This window comes from Ceratotherium simum, chromosome 34 (assembly GCF_057802395.1).
Source record: "Ceratotherium simum simum isolate JZ-2026a chromosome 34, ASM5780239v1, whole genome shotgun sequence".
NCBI classification, from domain to species: domain Eukaryota; kingdom Metazoa; phylum Chordata; class Mammalia; order Perissodactyla; family Rhinocerotidae; genus Ceratotherium; species Ceratotherium simum.
In genome coordinates this window covers 20,825,870-20,847,727 of record NC_141933.1, presented here as the reverse complement: position 1 = coordinate 20,847,727, position 21,858 = coordinate 20,825,870, and the positions used below count along the sequence as shown (strand labels likewise).

General features: G+C 37.9%; 1 protein-coding gene and 1 non-coding gene across 4 annotated transcripts in view; one reads left to right on the top strand and one right to left on the bottom strand.

Annotated features, from left to right (window-relative positions):
• CSTPP1 (centriolar satellite-associated tubulin polyglutamylase complex regulator 1) overlaps positions 1-21,858 on the top strand; it is a 185,199-nt gene that overhangs the window by 101,403 nt on the left and 61,938 nt on the right. The window lies entirely within an intron of this gene.
• On the bottom strand, positions 12,314-12,416 carry LOC147912644 (U6 spliceosomal RNA). The gene has a single exon (XR_015549818.1). It is a non-coding gene; the product is annotated as a U6 spliceosomal RNA (small nuclear RNA).

Below are 21,858 nucleotides of genomic sequence, written 5' to 3'. Positions count from 1 at the left end.
TTATTAAGTAATAAGCAAATATGATTTGTGGTAGAGAAATTTGCTTTATTGCCAGATTTATTTCATAATATATCTTTATTTTGATATATTTAAAACTATATTTTAGTGTACTTGAGCATTTTAAAAAGCAGATCCTAGGGCCAGCCCCGTGGCGTAAGCAGTTAAGTACACGCGCTGCGCTGTGGCAGCCCAGGGTTTGCCGGTTTGGATCCTGGGCATGCACCAATGCACCACTTGTCAAGCCATGCTGTGGTGGCGTCCCATATAAAGTGGAGGAAGATAGACATGGATGTTAGCCCAGGGCCAGTCTTCCTCAGCAAAAAGAGGAGGATTGGCAGATGTTAGCTCAGGGCCGATCTTCCTCAAAAAAAAAAGCAGATCCTAGAAAAATAGGTATAATTATTCTGAATATTGACTCTATAAAGTGATGTAAAAACTATGACTGCTATGAACATTTCATTATTTTAGTGTATTAAGGATGGAAAACTTCAATACATGTGCTCTGTAATCCTGTCATCTCTGTCCATAAGCTTGTTCTCAATTCAGCCAGTAGCTTTTTGTATAGTCTTTTAATTTATGATTAATATGTCCCCACGTTTTTCTTCTATTAAAAAATCAAAAAGTGGGGTGCGAAGAATGGGAAGCAAAACAAACAAAAAATGTATATTAAAAAAAGACATTAAGATTGAGACTTTTCTTTTTTTTTTTTTTAATTTTTATTTATTTATTTTTCCCCCAAAGCCCCAGTAGATAGTCGTATGTCATAGCTGCACATCCTTCTAGTTGCTGTATGTGGGACACGGCCTCAGCATTGCCAGAGAAGCAGTGCGTCTGTGTGCGCCTGGGATCCGAACCCAGGCTGCCAGCAGCGGAGCACACGCACTTAACCGCTAAGCCACGGGGCCGGCCCAGATTGAGACTTTTCAAACAATTGAGTCAGGATTCACTTTCAGTACTTACTTGGTTAACATGACTACATTAAATTTGTAGTATACACCCTAAGTACTGTAGCCATGTAAACTATACTTATCATGCAAACAAGTTTTTCTAGGAATCATATATTTGAAATTTTAAATACAAAATGTCAACCATAAAGCTTTTCTTTTAGAATTCATGTATTTATTAAGTGCTTTTAGTGTTCAAAGCACTGTGCTAGTGATGAAAGGTATGCAGAAAACTCATTCATTCATCCATTCATTCATCCAACAATATTTGTTGAGTATGTCCTCTGTGCCAGGTATTATTCTAGGTGCTGGAACTAAAAGGATAAGAAGGATATAGTTCTATTTGGGGGGGGGGGTGCGAGGAAGATTAGCACTGAGCTAACATCTGTTGCCAATCCTCCTCTTTTTGCTGAGGAAGACTGGCACTGGGCTAACATCTGTGCCCCTCTTCCTCTACTTTACATGTGGGACGCCTGCCACAGCATGGCTTGATAAACAGTGCATAGGTCTGCACCCGGGATCCAAACCTGCGAACCTTAGTCCACCAAAGCAGAGTGCGTGAACTTAACCACTATGCCACTGGGCCAGCCCCTATAGTTCTATTTTTACGGAGCTCATAATCTAGTTGGAGAGAAAATGGACATGTAAATAAACAGTTATAGACCACTGGTACAAAGTGTCAGGTCAAATATGTATGTTTATTTCCTCTCTCTGTAGAACACACTAAAATTATAATAAAGGGGAAAAAAGATTTAAAGCCAAAAGGACAAAGAGAACAAGAGAAGAGATGACAGTAAATGATAGGTGTCAATCAAATTTTAGAAAGGGGATAGCAGATGGATAAGTAGAAACTGATTTCACAGAGAAAGCTGATGACTAACTACTTACAAAAGAGAAAAGTATCTGTTTGTGCCACAGAGGTCTAGAAGGATTCAAGAATTGGAGGTGTCAGGTACTCTAAAATCAGTAGTGAGAGGAGAGTAAAAACAAGAGGATTTGTTGAAAGTCTTTATAAGGAGCAGATAGATCCCCACATCCCCTCCCCCACATCAAGCATCAAGGTCAGTGCCCTTCCCCATCCAGTAGAAGATTGGAGAAATAAACTACAGGAGCTCTTGACTCAAGAATACCAGGCTTAGAGCAGAGGTTAGATGGGCTAGTGAAAACAGGAGATTAAGCCAATGTCCAAATGCTGAATGTTGACACCCTCTTCCCTTCCTTTCCTTTCCCTTTCCTTCCCTCCCCTCCACTCCCGTCCCCTCCGCTTCCCTTCCCTTCCCGTCTCAGAATGCTGGCTGCCAAATGGATATACCCCCAAGCACAAGTCTGGAATATTTTCTGGAGAAACTGAAGTAGCCCCAGAAAAAGTCCCTGAAAATCTGACCTTTAGGAGTTCTACAGTGAAATAACCAGGTTTTGACCTATTCGTTCTACAACAAAGCTCAGTGTCAACAGGCTCCATCCATTCAGATAACCAGCTTTTTAGTATCTCATTCTAAATAGGAATGGACATATTGAAGGATCACCAGACATTTGGGGGAAGTATCTGACATGATAACCAGAAGCCAAGACAAAACAAACAGGGTAGAGGAGGTGGGAACTTAGAAGAAGCAGTGACAACACAAGGAGCAGAAGAAGGCTATTGTTAATATCCTCAGGGAAAAAAGAGAAGATATTGGATCCAGTAAATAAGACTAGGCTGCTATAAAAAAGAGCAAGAAAGAGTTCTTGGATATTAAAAATATAATAGCAGAAATAAAAAATTCAATAGAAGGGCTGAAAGGTAAAGTTGAGGAAATTGCCCAGAAAAGGCAAAGAAATAGAAAATAAGGGAAAAAATACAAGAAAATTAGAGGCCCAGTCCAGGAGTATAACATCTAAAAAATTGGATTTCCAGAAAGAGAGCATAGAGGAACTACAGTGCCATCAGGCTTCCCAAGAGCTGCACTGGAAGCTAAAAAACAATGGAGCGATGCTTTCAGAATTCTAAGGGAAAATTGTTTCCAACCTAAAATTCTGTACGAAACCAAACTATGAATGAACTATGAGAAAAGAATATAGATTTTTAGGTGGGCAAGAGCTTATAAATTTGAACTCCCATTCAGCTTTTCTCATGAAACTACTGGAGGACATATTTCACCAAAAAATGGGAATAAATCTAAGAAGATGAAATTATGGGATCTAGAAACAAGGGATCCAACACAGGAGAGAGGTAAGGAGAATTCTTAGGATGATAATGAAGGATAGTCCCAGGACAACCATTTGTGCAGGAGAGCTAGAAAGCAACCAGTTCAGATTAGAGCAGTAGGACAGAAAGCTCCAGGAGAAACATCTGCAAGAAAATTTAGAAATAGAACTGATAAAACTGTTGTGTTAGATTATGTTCAGTTGGAGAATTAGAGATTAATGCTTCAGTTGAAGAAGTAGTGATTGTTACTTAGAAACTCCAAGCAAACCAAGAAAGAGGTAATTATTCCAAGAAAAATAAAAGATTGTATAAGAAAGAAAACGTAATAATAATATAGCTGTGGCTTGGCTGTGAATAATATTTATGTAGTCATAAGAATGTAAATCCAGAAGAGTTTACGCTAAAATTAGTGCTGTATCTATATTTTAAGCTAAATTTAGTACTATATCTATTTAAAGATGGAGGGATGGGAAGTGTGTATGGGTGGTAAAAAAGATAATTCATCGTCTTCAACTAAGAATCCAAAGATAATGTCTAAAATTTAAAAATCAAGAAATAGGAGCATAAAAGCCAGCCCTGGTGGCCTAGTGGTTAAGTTCCATGTGCTCCACTTCGGTGGCCCAGGTTCGATTCCCAGGCATGGACCTACACCACTCATCAGTGGCCATGCTGTGGCAGCAGCAGCCCACATACGAAATAGAGGAAGACTGGCAACAGATGTTAGCTCAGGGTGAATCTTCCTCAGCAAAAAAAAAAAAAAGAAGAAGAAGAAGAAGAAAAAAAGAAATAGCATAAGCATATTATTTAAAAATGCAAAGTGAAAAACAGAAGAGTCAATGTCTTAGGTGGAGTTGGTTAAGAGTTACTACTGTAGTTTGGTTTGTAGTCAATTGAATTTGAAAAGCCAGTGAACCTCTCAAATGAACTTGTCCAGCAGGGATTCAAGACTCATACAGAGATTGGAAGTGAAAATATAGTTGGTAGTTAAATCATGTGAATGGGTGAGATCACTGAGGAGTGAAAGCATAGCGAGAGAGAGGGATAAGGACAGAACTTTGGAGAATGCTTATGTTTAAAGGTGAGAGAAGGAAGAAAAATCAGGGAAGAAAAAATCAGAATGTAGGAAGAGAAATAGCACAATATGACATTACAGAAGCCAAAGGAGAGTTTCAAGGAAAGGACGGGCGACAGTATCGTTTGTCACAGGCAGAGAGAACTACGAATAGGTCTTTTGAATCTATGGTGATTGAGAGATCATTCATAACTTTCAAGAGAACAGTTTTAGTTGAGTGAGGGAAGCAACAGTGACGGGGCTATTGAGTGAATGAATGGATGTTAAGAAAAAGGAGATAATGAGTATAGTACACTCTTATGAGAAATTTGGCTTTGAAAAAGAAAGAGAGAAGAAAGTAGCTTTAGTGAGTAGTCTATGAAAGATTCTTTAGATTAAGGGACCACTTAAACATGTGTGGGTAGATGGCAAGGAGTTAATGGAGAAGGCAAGATTAAAGATGCAAGTGTAAGGTGGATAATGGATAGAGCAAAGTCCCAGAGAAGCTGAGACAGCATGGACTCAAGAGCACAGATGGAGAGATTAATCTTAGTAAGAGAAGGGACAGATTTCTTTCTCAGACAGGCACCACATGATTTCACTCATATGTGGAAGACAAACTAACACATGGACAGAGAGAACTGTTTGGTGGTTCCCAGTGGCAAGGGAGTTGGGGGGTGGGCACAAGGGGTGAAGGGAGGCATTTATATGGTGACTGACAAACAATAATGTACAACTAAAATTTCACAATGTTATAAACTATTAAGACATAAAAAAAAGATTTCTTTCTCTGAGAAAGGGAAGGAAGAGGTGAGGATAAGTGAAGATGCAGAGAAATATTAAGATATAGAGGAAGGAAACTGAAGGATTAAAAAATCAGATGGCTTCAATCTTCTCAATAAAATGGGCATTCTGCTTAGAGTTGGGGGTTGGGGCAATGGGTTAGTTTGGAAATTTGAGAATGGAAAATGTCTGGGGCAGCTGCTATAAGGAATGCAATACAAAGTTAAAAAGAGATGACTAAAAGGATTACCCAGTAGCTGTGAGCATCCAGTTGAGGTTAGATAGTATGAATTTGTAATAAAGCCAATCGATATGGTTTCTGGACTTCCTCCAAGAATGCTGTATCTCCAAAAGTTGGAATAGTCATCATTTTGGCTAGAGAGGGGTTTCCATGGAGTGTCTTAGGAGATATCCTAGGGTTCAAAAACTTTAGAAAAATACTTGTTCAAGGAGAGTTAATGCTCAGGAGTACTGGAGAGCAGGTTTGCTTGTAAGATGCTTCCATCTGTGGGTTGTTCAGATGTCTTGTGAGGAGAATCATGGGCAATGGAAAAGAAATATACTTAAGAGACTAAAGAGAAGCAAAGCAGTTTGGTATCAAAAAGATCTATAGCTGCCTGGCTATCTAGATACAAATCTGAGGGTGGGAACATATTTGAGAACATCTGGATTCAGATAAAAGAAGAGCAGAAGAGAAGTGACATCATTGTGGGATTACCCTGTAGACTACCTAGCCAGATGGAAGAAATATATAGAGCATTCTTGATGCAGATCACAAAACTGGCCTGAGTCAGAGCATGCTGATAGGGATTTCAGACGTCAAGACATAAGCTCCAAGTCGCATTCAGCCAAAAAGCAGTATACTTGATTAATTTTTTTTTCCTGTTTATGTTTTTCTGATCATTAAAGCAACACTTGCTTATTGTAGGAATGTAGTAGTACAGAAAAGTATAATGAAGCAGAAAAATAATCACCTATAAACCCACCCCTGACAACACTAGTCATTAATATACTTGCTAATTATTTCTAGGTGTTTTTTTTTCTTTTTTTTTTTTTGGCTTACACAACAGAAAATTATTTTCTCGCAGTCCAAATCAAGGTGTCAGCAGGTTTGGTTTCTCCTGAGGCCTCTCTCTTTGGTCTAATATTTTTTATGCATTGTTATTTTTACATAGTAGAGATTATGCTGAATATACATTTGTATAACCTGTTTTTTTTAACGTACAAGCTTTTTCTCATGTATATTTCTCATATATATCTTTATATATATCTGAAATTCTTTTTAAATTTTAAATCGTTGGTTTGCCTTCATATTACATTCATCCCTCAGGAAGAGGAAATATGAGATAGGAGTTCTAGATATAAAAACAATTTCACTATTTACTGTTTGCTACCATTATCTACATTGTTCCAAAGATACCAGTCAATACTATTAGGCAAGAGAAGGAAATAAGAGACATAGAAATTTTAAAGAAGGAAAAATTACATTATTTGCAGGTAATATGATTACAAACCTGGAAAGCCCAAGATAATCAAAGTGAAATCTATTATAAATATTAGGAAAATTCAGCAAGGTGGTTGGGCACCATATACTAAAACCAGTAATTTAGTTTAAAAATAATAGCCTTTATATATTCAAGCAAGAAGAAAGTCCCTTTTTATAATAGCAAAAGAAGATAAAATACCTAGGAATAAACCTAACAAGAATATGCAAGAACTATCTGAAGAAAGCTTTAAAACACTACTGAAGAACCCAAAAGAAAACTTGGGCATATGGAAAGGCGTACTATGTTCTTAGAAAGGAAGACTTAAAAATCATAAAGCTGTCAGTGCTCCCTAATTTAATCTATAATTAGCATGATCTCAGTAAAAAATACCAACAGGATTTTATTTTGTTTGTTCGCTTATTTTAAGACAAGCTGATTGTAAAGCTTATACAGAAAAACTAAATAGACTAGAATAACCAAGAATATCCTGAGAAAGAAGAGAAATAATGGGGTACTATCTCTAGCAGATATTAGAATCTATTATAAGGCTTATAATAATTCTACTAATAATAGCTGACACAAAACACTCCCTATGTGCCAGACACTGTTCTAAGCACTTTAGATATAATTGTTTAATCTTCACAACAGCCTATGGAGATTAACTTGCTCCAACTCATAGAGCCAATAAGTGGCCGAGGTTGAATTTCAACTCAGGTACCCTGGCTCCAGTGTACATGCTCTTCATCACCACGCTTTACGAACATTCATTATCGAAATGTGAATAGACAGGTAAAAATCAGTGGACCAGAATGCAAAGCCCAGAAATTGACCCAAATATGAAAATGCAACTAACCTACATTGGGGGAGGGAGGGCATTTTAAATCAATGAGCACAACTAGTAGCCATCTTAAAAAAAAAAAAAAAAAAAAGTTGGATTCCTTCCTCACACCTTACATGAAAATAAATTCCAGATGGATCGAAAATTTCAATGTAAAAAATGAAACCATAAACATACTCAAAGGAACCACAGGAAAATGGTGCGATTTTTAAAATGTGAGATTTTTATAATCTCACAGAGAAAAGCCTTTCTAAATATGACTGATAAGGGCCGGCCCGTGACTTAGTGGTTAGGTGCGCGCGCTCCGCTGCTGGCGGCCCGGGCTTGGATCCTGGGCGTGCACCGAGGCACCGCTTCTCTGGCCATGCTGAGGCCGCGTCCCACATACGGCAACTAGAAGGATGTGCAACTATGACGTACAACTATCTACTGGGGCTTGGGGGTGGGGGGAAGTCTTTAAATATGACTGATAAAAAACCTGGAAGACAGAAAAGAAAAGATTGATAGGGGCCGGCCCCGTGGCTTAGCGGTTAAGTGCGCGGGCTCCGCTGCTGGCGGCCCGGGTTCGGATCCCGGGTGCGCACCACGCACCACTTCTCCTGCCATGCTGAGGCTGTGTCCTATATACAGCAACTAGAAGGATGTGCAACTATGACATACAACTATCTGCTGGGGCTTTGGGGAGAAAAAGGAGGAGGATTGGCAATAGATGTTAGCTCAGAGCCGGTCTTCCTCAGCAAAAAGAGGAGGATTAGCACGGATGTTAGCTCAGGGCTGATCTTCCTCACAAAAAATAAATAAATAAATAAAAAATAAAATAAAAATAAAAGATTGATATATTTCATTAGATAAAAAGGATGAAAAATGTGCTTGAAAAAATTTTATAAATAAAGACAAAAGATTAACAACAAACAGGGAGAAATATTTGCAACTTATATCACAGATGAAGGGCTAATTTCCTTACATACAGAATTCCCAAAAATAATAATGAAAATACTAAAAACTCAGTAGAAAATTGAATGAAGGAAATGAATAGATAGTTCACAGAAAAGGAGTTTATAAATGGTACTTAAAAAATCTTTTAATAATAGCATGATTGAGATATAATTCACATGCCGTACAGTTCATGTATTTAAAGTGTACAGTTCAATGGTTTTTAGTATATTCATAGAGTTGTGCAAACATCACCACAATCAATTTTAGAACATTTTCATCACCTGCCCCCCTAAAACACCCCATACTCATTAGCAGCAACTCCCCTTTTCCCCCACTCACCCTCTTCTAGCTCTAGGCAACCACTAATCTACTTTCTGTCTCTATGGATTTGCCTATTCTGGACATTTCATATAGATGGAATCATGTAATGCATGGGCTTCTCTGTCTGGTTTCTTTCACTTAGAATAATGTTTTCAAGTTTCATCCATGTTATAGTATGTATCATATCCCTACCTTATTCCTTTTTTATGGCCAAATAATATCCCATTGTATGGATATACCACATTTTGTTTATCCACTCATCCACTGATAGACGTTCGGATTGTTTCTACTTTTTGGCTATTATGAGTAATGCTGCTATGAAGATTTCCATTCACGTTTTTGTGTGAACATATGTTTTCATTTCTCTTGAGTATATACCTAGGAGTGGAATGCTGGGTCATATGATAATTCTATGTTTAACTTTTTGAAGAACAGCCTGACTCTTTTGCAAAGTGGCTATGCCCTTTTGCATTCCTACCAGCAGTGTCTTAGGGTTTCAGTTTATCCACATTCTTCCCAACACTTGATATTATCTCTTTTTTATTGTAAACGTCCTAGTGGATGTGAAGTGGTATCTCACTGTGCTTTTGATTTATATTTCCCTGATGACTAATGATGTTGAGCATCTTTTCATGTGCCTATGGGCCATTCGTATATCTTCTTTGGAGAACTGTTCATCCACATTTTGGTATATATTAGCACTTTGTTCCTTTTTTATTGCTGAGTAATATTCCATTGTATGAATGTAGCACAGTTTGGTTTTTGTTCACCTGTTAATGGACATGTGGATTGTGTAAAGTTTTGGCTACTACGAATAAAACTTCTAAGAACATTTATCTATAAGTCTTTTTGTGCACATATTTTTTCCTGGCTTTAGTGAGATATAATTGACATCTAACATTGTGTAAATTTAAGATGTACAACGTGATGATTTGAAACATGTATATATTGCTAAATGATTACCGCAATAAGGTTAGTTAACACCTCCATCACCTCACATAATTATCTTTTTTTTTGGTGGTGAGAACATATAAGATTTACTCTCTTAGCAACTTTCAAGTATATAACACAATATTGTTAACTATAGTCAACATGTTGTGCATTCCATCCCAGAATTTATTCATCTTATAACTAGAAGTTTGTACCCTCTGACTAACATCTCCCCATTCCCCACCCCCCAGTCTACTTTTTATTTCTGTGAATTTGACTTTTTGAGATTCCACATATAATTGAGATCATACAGTATTTGTCTTTCTCTGACTTGTTTCACTTAGCATAATGCTGTCAAGGCCTATCTATGTTCTTGCAAAAGGTAAGATTTCCTTCTTTTTATGGCTGCAAAATATTCCATTATATATGTATACCACATTTTCTTTATCCGTTCATCTGTCGACAGACACTTAGGTTGTTTTCACATCTTGACTATTGTAAATAATGCTATAAATGAACACAGGAGTACACATATCTCTTTGAGGCAGTGATTTCATTTCCTACAGATATATACCCAGAAGTGGGATTGCTAGTTCATATAGCAGTTCTATTTTTAATTTTTTTTTTTTGTGAGGAAGATTGGCCCTGAGCTAACATCAGCCAATCCTCCTCTTTTTGCTGAGGAAGACCGGCCCTGCGTTAACATCCATGCCTATCTTCCTCCACTTTATATGGGACACTGCCACAGCACGGCTTGACAAGGGGTGTGTCAGTGCACGCCCGGGATCCGAACTGGCAAATTCTGGGCCACCGCAGCAGAGCGCGCGCACCCTAACAGCTTTCGCCACTGGGCTGGCCCACTATTTTTAATTTTTTAAGGAACTCGGTCCTGTTTTCCATAATGTCTGTACCAGTTTACATTCGCACCAACACAAAGGTTCCCTTTTCTCCACATCCTTGTCAGCACTCATCTCTTGTCTTTTCTATAATAGCCATTTTTACAGGTGTGAAGTGATATCTCATTGGGGTTTTGATTTGCATTTCCCTGATAATTAGCGATGTTGACCATCTTTTCATGTACCCATTAGCCATTAATATGTCTTCTTTGGAAAAATATCTATTTAGGTCCTCTGCCCATTTTTTAATTGGATTATTTATTTTGTTGCTATTGAGTAGTATGAGTTCCTTATATATTTTCAATATTAACCCCTTATCAGATATATGGTTTGCAAATGTTTTCTACCATTGTGTAGGTTGCCTTTTCATTTTATTGATTGTTTCTTTTGCCATGTGGAAGCTTTTTAGTTTGGTGTATTCCTACTTTTTTTTTTTTTTTTTTTTTTGCTTTTGTTGCTTAAGCCTTTGGTGTCATATCCAAAAAATTGTTGCCAAGACCAATGTCAAGGAAATTTTCCCTGTGTTTTCTTCTAGGAGTTTTACAGTTTCAGGTCTTACATGTAAGTCTTTAATCCATTTCAAATTAATTTTTGTGAGTGGTGTAAGATAGGGGTCCAATTTCATTCTTTTGCTTGTGAATATCCAGTTTCCCAGCAACATTTATTGAAGGGACTATCCTTTCTCCATTGAGTATTCTTGGCTCCTTTGTCAAATATTAGTTGACTGTATATGCATGGGCTTATTTCTGGCCTCTCTATTCTGTTCCATTGGTCTATGTGTCTGTCTTTATGCTAGTACCACAGTTTTGATTACTAGAGCTTTGTAATATAGTTTGAAATTAGGAAATGTGATGCCTCCTGCTTTGTTCTTTTTCTTCAGAACTACTTTCGCTATTCAGGGTCTTTTGTGGTTTGATATGAATTTTAGGATTGGTTTTTCTATTTCTGTGAAAAAATGCCATTTGAATTTTGATAGAGATTACATTGAATCTATAGATGGCTTTGGGTAGTATGAACATTTTAACAATATTAATTCTTCCAATCCATGAACACAGATATCTTTCCATTTGTTTGTGTCTTCTTCAGTTTCTTTCATCAAAGTCTTGTAGTTTTCAATGTATAGATCTTTCACCTCCTTGATTAAAGTGATTACTAAGTATTTTATGGTTTTTGATGCTATTGTAAATGGGATTTTTTTTTTTATTTCTTTTTCAGATAGTTTGTTGTTAGTGTATAAATATGCAACTGATTTTTTAATGTTGATTTTGTGTCCTACAGCTTGACTGAATTCATTTATTAGTTCCAACAGTTTTTTGGCGGAGTTTTTAGGATTTTCTGTATATATATATATGGCCATATATATATATGGTCATATTATCTGCAGAGACAGTTTTACTTCTTCCTCTCCAATTTGGATACCTTTTATTTCTTTTTCTTGCCTAATTGCTCTGGCTAGGACTTCCAGTACTATGTTGAATATGAGTGGTGAAAGTGGGCACCCTTGTCTTGTTTCTGATCTTAGAGGGAGAACTTTCCACCTTTCACCATTGAGTATGATCTTAGCTGTGGGCTTGTCATATATGGCCTTTATTTTGTTGAGGTATGTTCCTTATATACCCAGTTTGCTCAGAGTTTTTATCATGAAAGAATGCTGAATTTTGTGGAAATATGTTTTTATTTCTCTTGGGTAAATATCTAATGGTGGAATTGCTGATAAACTGTTTTTCAAAGTGGTTGTACCATTTTACATTCCTACCAGCAATGTCTGAAAATTCCAGTTATACATCCTTGCTAACATTTGATGTTGTCGGTCTTCTTTCTTCCCCCAGCTTTATAGAGATATAATTGACATATAACATTGTGTAAGTTTAAGGTGTGCAATGTGATGATTTGATATATGTATATATTGTGAAATGATTACCACAATAAGGTTATTTTTTAAAATATGGAACACTTTACAGATTTGCTTGTCATCCTTGCACAGGGGCCGTGCTAATCTCTGTATTGTACCAATTTTAAATATGTGCTACCAAAGCAAGCGCGTCTTTTTAATTTTAGCCTTTCTAGTGGGTATGAAGTGGTATCTCACTGTGGTTTTAATTTGCATTTCCCTGATGACTAATGATGTTGAACACTTTTTTATTGCTTATTGGCCATTTCCTTTGTGAAATGCCTCGTCAAATCTTTTGCCCATTTTTTAGTGGGTTGTTTGTTTTAATTATTGAGTGGTAGGAGTTCTTTGTATATTCTGGTTGCAAGTCGGATATGTGTATTGTAAATATTTCTCCCATTCTTTGGCTTATTTATTACCTTAATGGTGTCTTTTATTGAGCAGAAGCTTTTAAAGTTCATTTTTTCAATTTTTTCTTTTATGGTTACTACCTTATGAGTCCAGTCTAAAAAAATCTTTGCCTACCCTAAGTTTATGATAATATTACTGTAGATTTTCTTCTAAAAGCATTAGAAATTTAGCTTTTATGTTTAGGTCTATAATCCATCTTAAATTAATTTTTGTGGGTGGTTTGAGGTTAACGTCAAGTTTCTTTTTTTTTTCCATATGGATAGCTAGCTGTTTGTTCCAGTGCCATTTGTTGAAAAGACTTTACTTTTCCTACTTAATTGGGTTGGTTGCTTTGTAAAAAAAAAAAAAAATCAATTGACTATGTGTGGGTGAATTTCTGGATTCTCTATTCTGTTTCATTGATCCATTTGTAAAACTTTAGTCTTTATTAGGTTAGCTTTATAGTAAGGTAATGTATGCCCTTCAACTTTTGCTTTTTCAAGATTGTTTTGGTCATTAGAGATCCTTTGCATTTCCATTTAACTTTTAGAATAAATATGTCATTTTCTACAAAAAAAGCCTGACAAGAATTTGATGGAGATTTGAAGAATCTATAGATCAATGTAGGGAGAATTGTCATCTTTACAATATTGAATCTTCTAATCCATGAACATACTACATTTTTCCTTAGGTCTTCTTTGATTTCTCTCAGCAATGTTTTATAGTGTTTAATATACAGGTTTTATACAATTTATTAAATTTATCCCTAAATATTTCATTTTTGCGGTACTGTTGCAAACAGTATTATTTTTAAAATTTGTTCTCTTTACCAACTTTTTATTGCAAGAATATGGAAATAAATTACTTTTTGTATATTCCTCTTGTATCTTGTGACTTTGCTTAAATTCATTTCTTAGTTCTCCTGGTTTCTTTGTAGATTCCTTGGAATCTTCTATGTACAAAACCATGGCATATGCAAATAGAGGCAGTTTTACTTCTTGCTTTCTAATCTCTTTGGGGGTTTTTTCTTTTTCTTTCTTTGTTGTAGAGTAGGACCTGATTACAATGTTAAATAGAAGTGGTGAAAGTAGATATCCTTGCCTTGTTCCCAATCATAGCAAGAAAGTTTTCAGTCTTTTGAATTAAATATGAGGTTTTTCATGGATGCCCTTTATTAAGTTGAGGAAGTTTACTTTTATTCTTAGTTTGCTGAGAATTTTTATTGTGAATTGGTATTGAATTTTTAAAATTGTTTTTCTGCATCTATTGAGATGACGTGTAATTTTCCCCTTTATGCTGTTAATGTGGATAAATCCGCCTTAGTCACGATTTATTATCGTTTTTTATATCATTGGATTCCTTTTACTAATATTTTGTTAATGACTTCGCATCTATCTGCGTGAGGTATTTTAGGCTGCAGTTTCTTTTCTTTTAATATCTTTGTATGGTTTGTCAGGACTATGCTGGCCTCATAAAATGAGTTTGGCAGTATTTCCCTGTCTTTTCTGAAAGAGTAATATTTCTTTTTTAAATGTCTCTTTTTCTAGGAAGACTTTTCTGAACTTTTAAATTAGGTTTAATATGCTTCTTATAAGCTCTTTTCCTAACACTTACCATATATATAATTATTTGCTTAAATTCTGTCTTCTTCAATAGACTGTAAGCTCCATGAGAATATTTATCCATCTTGCTCACCCCTGCGCTCCTAGCGTCTAGCCAAGTGCCTGGTTCAAAGTACATATAAATGAGTATTTGCTGAATTGTATTAAATTAAAGGGAAAATAAGAGACTAGGAAAACTGAGAATTGTGGCAAAATACTGAAGATAATATAAAAAATCTTTTTTAAAAAATTACATCAGAGCAAAAAGAACAATGAGGCCCAGGTGGATGGTATAATGTTAATGAATGAGAGAAAGAAAACAGAGCTTTCAGCCCCTATTTTGATTTAGTCTTCTCAGTCGAAGAGGATGCTCCTTGGACTGGAAAAGATAAAATAAACACTGGTTCCAGGGAATGAAATCAAACATAGCTGAGATCTTGTAAGAGATCACGTAACTGCTTTAAATGAGCTCAAGTTTCTGGGCCTAATTTTCATTCCAGGGTACTGAGGCCTAGTAGATAAGCTGGCTGAACCACTGCTGGCAGTCTTTGAGAAACTTGAAAGTGTGCATGTTGTGGGCAGGGGATACGGGGGATGGAGAGGAGAAGTTCCAGAAGATTGGAGTCAGGGAACCAATATTCAGAAGGTCATTTCAGCAGACCGAAAGCTAGCGACCTTGACATCCATCTTGGGTGATATTCTTCAACTATTTATTTTAAAAAGAATAAATTATAGATATTCAGAAAAGGAAGTTGTGAGCACTGTAAGCCTATCAGAATTTATTGAAGAGGAAAGGGGCTTGAGGTGACAAGGGAAATCTGGGGCGGGGGGTGGGGGGAGAGGAAAGAGGGGAAGGAAGGAAAAAAGAAAAAGGAAAAGGACCCAGGTTTGGTGGGTAAAAAAGGCCTAATTTCAACCCCCGCTCTTTTACTTCTTAATAAAATGACATTGGGCAAGTTATTTAATTTCTATAAGCCAAATTTCCTTATTGGTAAAATAGAAATAATAAGAGTACCTACTTCGTAGAGCAGTCCTGAGGTTTAAATCAAATAATGTGTATAAAGTGCTTATTTATCGAAATCAGTGATAACTGTGAAGGGAGTGATAATGATGAATGATGGTAATGGCAATAATACTGAAGGAGGAGGAAGTGAAATAGTGAATGCAAACTTATTCCTTATTTTCTTTTTGAAGGAATTGCTAGACTGGTAAATTGGGAGAAAGCTGTGTTTAGTATAGCTATATTTATTATATTTGTTTACTTTAATCGGGTTTCAACAAGACCTTGACAACATCTCCATGATATCCTTGTGAACAAGCAGAGGAATATAGGCTGGGTGATATATAATTAATTGAACAATCATACCAAAAATGTGCTAATTAATGGGTTCATGTCATGCTGAAGGGAAGCCTCTGGAAGTATAATTCTGGATATGTCCTTAACCGATCTTGTTTTTCCTAATCCGTTATTTGCAAAGAATGTTGATAGCAAGCTAATCAAAGTTGGGAGAGAGAGCTAATAAGATGGCTGAAAGAAACAGCTGCTGAAAAGAGACAGTATAGTATAGTGCAGAGAATATGGGCTGGGTATCTTGGGTTACCGCTGGCTGTGTGGCCTTTACTCAACCACTGGAGCCTTTGTTTCCTAATTTGTGTGGAGATAATACCACATATTCCATGGTGGTTGTGGAATAAAAAAATGATATATATGTATTAGTTATCTATTGCTGTGTAATAAATTACCACAAAACTTGGGGACTTGAAACAATAAACATTTATTATTGCACAGTTTCTGAGGGTCAGGAAACCAGAGCAGCTTACTTGGGTAGTCTGACTCAAGGTCCCTCATAAGGTTGAAATCTAGATTTGGGTTGGGGCTGCAGTCATCTGAAGGCTTGAGTGTGACTGGAAGATCTGCTTCTAAGCTCACTTATATCGCTATTGACAGGAGGCCTCAGTTCTTCACCACATGTTCCTCATGGTGAGGTAGTGGCTTCCCCAGAACAAGTGAGCTCAGAGAGAGAGCAAGCAAGCAGGAAGCCATAGGGCCTTTTACGACCTAGTCTCTCAAGTCACATACTGTCACTTTCATTTTATTCTGTTCATTAGAAGCAAAGCACTAAGTTTAGCCCATACTAAAGGAGAAGGGAATTAGGATCCACCTCTTGAAGGGCGGGGAGTATCATAGAATTTTGTGGATGTATCTTAAAACCACTACAATATAAAAGGTACTCTGTACAGTGCTTGGCACATAGTAGGTACTCCATAAATGGCAGTTGTTATTATAATGTTATTAATATACATCTAACACATATGGTCCTTACTATAAAGCCATAGTGGGTAGGATGAGAAAAACTCATGGTTTTTCAGATTCCTGGAAAATACAGAGAAAGAAGCATCATATATCACTATATTCATTACATCTATTTTGTAAACTAAAATGGACTGGTTTTTTTTTTTAATTTTATTTATTTATTTTTTTCCCCCAAAGCCCCAGTAGATAGTTGTATGTCATAGCTGCACATCCTTCTAGTTGCTGTATGTGGGACTCGGCCTCAGCATGGCCAGAGAAGCGGTGCGTCGGTGCACGCCCAGGATGTGAACCTGGGCCGCCAGCAGTGGAGCAGGCTCACTTAACCGCTAAGCCGTGGGGCCGGCCCTAAAATGGACTATTTTTGTACAGCATATGATGTATTGAGAACAGTACTAATAAAAATAAATTTCAATAACACTTAATAGGCGTACCTAAAATGTATAGTCAGCCTGCAAATACCAGTGACATGGATAATTTGAATGACAATCCAAAAATTGATTTTGTTAAGAGTTTTATACTTACTTTTTTTTTTTTAATAATTTTATTTATTTATTTATTTTTCCCCCAAAGCCCCAGTAGATAGTTGTATGTCATAGTTGCACATTCTTCTAGCTGCTGTATGTGGGATGCGGCCTCAGCATGGCTGGAGAAGCAGTGCATCTGTGCGCGCCAGGGATCCGAACCCGGGTCGCCTGCATCGGAGCGGATGCACTTAACTGCTAAGCCACGGGGCCGGCCTCTATACTTACTTTTAAATGTGTGTGTTGCTCATATGAGAATTCATCGAATTTTAGCTGTGTAATATACCAGCTTGTCTTTCTGAGTATCCTGCTCTCCTTTCCGTTTAAAAATGGGCCACAGCTAAGACTGACAGAGAGGCCCCAGTCTACAGCAAAGGTAAGAAGAGTCGCTAGTTCACACACCTTCCCTGAGGGCAAGGAGTAATTCTGGGGGGAAGTGAACCAACAAACAAAATGTATAATATAGGGGCCGGCCCGGTGGCGTAAGCGGTTAAGTGCGCGTGCTCTGCTGCGGTGGCCCAGGGTTCGCCGTTTTGGATCCCAGGCGCACACTGACCTACTGCTTGGCAAGCCATGCTGTGGCGGCGTCCCATATAAAGTGGAGGAAGATGGGCACGGATGTTAGCCCAGGGCCAGTCTTCCTCAGCAAAAACAGAGGAGGATTGGCAGATGTTAGCTCAGGGCTGATCTCCTCACAAAAAAAAAAGTATAATATCAACAAAGGGCTCGGTTACGCAGGAGAGTTGATGTTGACAGTAAAAATTTAGAAGCAAGAATAAATATGGCCAAATCACTGGGTAATTGAGATTTCCTCTGTTTATGTATATATTTGCATACATATGGGTACATAATGTCCATCATTAGCCTCAAGGATCGTCTGATGTTCATTGTAAACAAAAACATAAGGAGTTTTTTTTTGACAAAACAGAGTAATTTACTGGGCAATTTTGGTAAGATAAAATCATTAAATTGAAGATATTGTCACACCTTAAACTGGTTAACTTACTGGTGTTTTGATTTGCATTAAACATTAGACAGATCCTCGGGCTAGTGTCTGACATGGTTGAACTCTCCCTAGTATCTCACCAACATAGCAATCAAACTTCTAAGATGTTCAGAATATAGTCACCAATTTGAAAGTAAATAAAAATGGTCCCTAAGGAGCCAGTGTTTACAGAGTTCATATGTGTCTTTGTAGGCGAGGCAAGAAATCTCCCCCAAGTTTCACAGGGAGCCTCTTCACTTATAAGTGCATAACGCTCAAGTGCTGATCAGGTCAGCTGTGGCAGATAAAAAGTAGTGAGGAGGGCCAGCCCCGTGGCTTAGCGGTTAAGTGCGCGCGCTCCGCTGCTGGCGGCCCGGGTTTGGATCCCGGGATCGCACCGACGCGCCGCTTCTCCGGCCATGCTGAGGCCGCGTCCCACATACAGGAACTAGAAGGATGTGCAGCTATGACAGACAACTATCTACTGGGGCTTTGGGGGAAAAATAAATAAATAAAATCTTAAAAAAAAAAAAAAAGTAGTGAGGAGGTCTCACAAGTGTTGCTAGTCTTCGCTGCACACTTGACAGTTATAATAAATGTTATCAGAAAAGAGAGTCACTAGAGATCCAAACAGTGAAGAGAACATCTGTATTAAAAAGAAACAAACAGGTGCCTGCCCAGAGGTTAAGTTCACATGCTCCACTTCACTGACCTGGGGTTTGCATCCTGGGCGTGGACCTATACACCGCTCATCAAGCCATGCTGAGGTGGCGTCCCACATAGAGGAACTAGAATGAGGTACAACTAGGATATACAACTATGTACTGGGGCTTTGGGGAGAAAAAAGAAAAAAAAATTCTATCTCCTTAACTCTTTCTCTCAGAGTCTTAAGGAAACTTCTCTGAACCCTCTCTTCTCTCTAAAAAAAAAAAAAAAACAGTATTGTAGAGTCATTGATCGTGTAGGGGAAATAAATGGCTTCGTTAATCTTTTTGTTCTTTGAGGGTATCTGTCTATTATGGTCCAGGACAATAAGCAGTATTCATAATGTTGAACCAGAGTTAATAAACAAAAAGTAACTTATGTTCACTATCATCTTTATAATAAGCCAAGGAAGTTTGTGATACAGTTTAGAGATACTTCTACCAAATATGCTTAAAACAAAGAAAAAGTTTTGACACTCAAGTAAGCTTTACTTATTGTCTTATATAGAATGTACACAGAAGAAGAGGTCACTAGAGGCTTCTGGAAATACTGGGTACTGATTCAGCATCATGAGGGTTGCATAGCCTGTTCTATGAATAATAAAATTATTATTATAATAGCTGTCACTTAATGAGTACTTAACCATGTGTCAGGAACTGTGTTAAATCTTTACATGCATCATAGTATTGAATCTTCTCAACCACCATTTGAGTAAGTATTAACTCCATTTTAAAGATGAGGAAATTGAGGCATTGCAGTTAAATAATTTGCGTGACATGTTCATATAGTAAGTGCAGAGCCCAGAATCAAACTGAGGTCTCAGTCTAAGTGTTTTATGGTGATAAGGGATATCCTTTCTGAGAAGGAATGATATTGTACCTTCTAACATTCTTTTCAAGGAATGACTGAGGATCCCGTCCTTTATTTCTTACTGATTCACGTGACCCTTTGTTTTCTCTCACCCTGTGGTAGGCTCCCCAAAGATATGGCCCCCAAAGATATCCAGGTCCAAATCCCTGGAACCTGTGAATGTTATCCTATATGGCAAGAAGAACTTTGCAAATATGATTAAATTAACAGGGGAGATTATCCTGGATTATCTAGGTGGACCCTAAGTGCAATCACACGTGTCACTACAGGAAGCAGACTGAGAGACATTTGATGACAGAAGAGGAAAACAGCAATGTAAAAACCGGAAACAGGCCTGGGGGATGGTGATGTGATATGGGGCCCAAGCCAAGGAATGAGGACAGCCTGTAGAAGATGGAAAAGGCAGGGAAATTCTCCCTTAGAGATTCTCCCTTAGAAACTCCAGAAGGAAGCAGCCCTGCTGACACCCTGATGTTAGCCCTGTAAGACTCACTTTGGACTTATGGCCTCCAGACTGTAAGAGAATAAATTTCAGTTGTTTCAAGCCATCAAGTTTGTGGTAACGTGTTACAGCAGCCATAGGAATCTAATACATACCCCGTATTACTGGCTTCATGGCTTATTTGCTTCATACTTTGTCCTTGTATTTTTCCCGTACTTTGTAATTATTTTGTTACTTTCCTGAGTTCAAGTGTAAAGTGTGTAAGTAACATATGTGAAAGCATTATTTCAGATCAAATTTAAGGAAGAGAGTCAAAGGTTTGGCCAAGCTATTCCATAGTATTGCTATCTTGTCATCCATTTTGTTTGGCCAAGAGGCCTGTAGGGACCTTAAACTGATGCTAGTCCCCTCATGCGAGCACATGCGCTATATAACAGCCCGCAGAGTCACAAGCAAATGTAAGTTCCTGATATGACTTCCCCAGCAGTCCTTGTGATCAGCAGTCACCCCTACCTCCCAGGGTCTTTCCCTATGCACCCCTTAGATAAGATCCCCATGGAGCTTACTAAAGCCCCACTATTTTGGTTTGAATTGACCTATCTGGCCTCAGCCTGGGAACCGCAAAGCACTCCACCCACGGACCCTTGTAAAGGCATGTTGCCGCAGATCCTGTCACTCTGTTTGTCTGCTCTGTGCCTTGACCTCCCCATGTAGACTTATATTGAGTATTGGGCCACAGGTGATGTGACTGTTAAGATGCTCAGTTAGCCTTAGGTTAACACAAAAAGAACATAGGCCATAAGCAGAAGGTGATTATTCTGCCCTATTTATTCATTCTTTCATCCAACAAGTATTTATTGAGCCTACTGTGTGTCAGGCACTGTTTTATAGATTCTTGAACATCATCTTTTTTAACCATGAAATAATAGTAGAGAGACATTCACAGTTTCATTTTGGAATAAGGGAAGGTAATTTTCACAGAAATAAAACTATTGTGCTATTTGGAGATATTTTTATTTTATTGATTGACTTAAAATTGCTTCTTTTCAGCTCATCACTCCAATTAGAGAAATAAATTTCTGAGGGGAAATGGCCTAGCAATGGCATGACCAAGACAAAGTGCAGTAATCATTGCATCTCTTTCTGGAAAGAACTTTCCGTGATTGTTTATTTCAGCCTGAAGAGCCATAGGTGACATTTAAAAATCACTGAGTGGGGCCGGCCCCCCTGTGGTGTAGTGGTTAAGTTCGCAGGCTCTGCTTCGGCGGCCCAGGGTTTGCAGGTTTGGATCCCGGGTGTGGACCTATGCACTGCTTATCAAGCCATGCTGTGGCAGGCATCTCACATATAAAGTAGGGGAAGATGGGCACAGAGGTTAGCTCAGGGCCAATCTTCCTCAGCAAAAGGAGGAGGATTGGCAACAGAAGATAGCTTGGGGCTAATCTTCCTTACCAAAAAAAAAAAAAAAATCACTGAGGGGCAAAAAGGGACTGAGCCGAGTCAGTTTTTTAAAGGATGTAGGGGGTGAGTCTTGTTTCAGTTGCCAATGTTAGACAGGATTTCATCTATGAACTTTGTTCTCTTGTCCAACTCCAGTTTCTGCAGGTTTCTGTTCTCCTTTGCTCTCTAGTCAAAAGGAAAATACTCACGTGATTATTAGAAATACTGGAGGGGCCGGCCCCTTGGCATAGTGGTTAAGTGCGCGCGCACCACTGCTGGCGGCCTGGGTTCGGATCCTGGGCACGCACTGATGCACCGCTTGTCA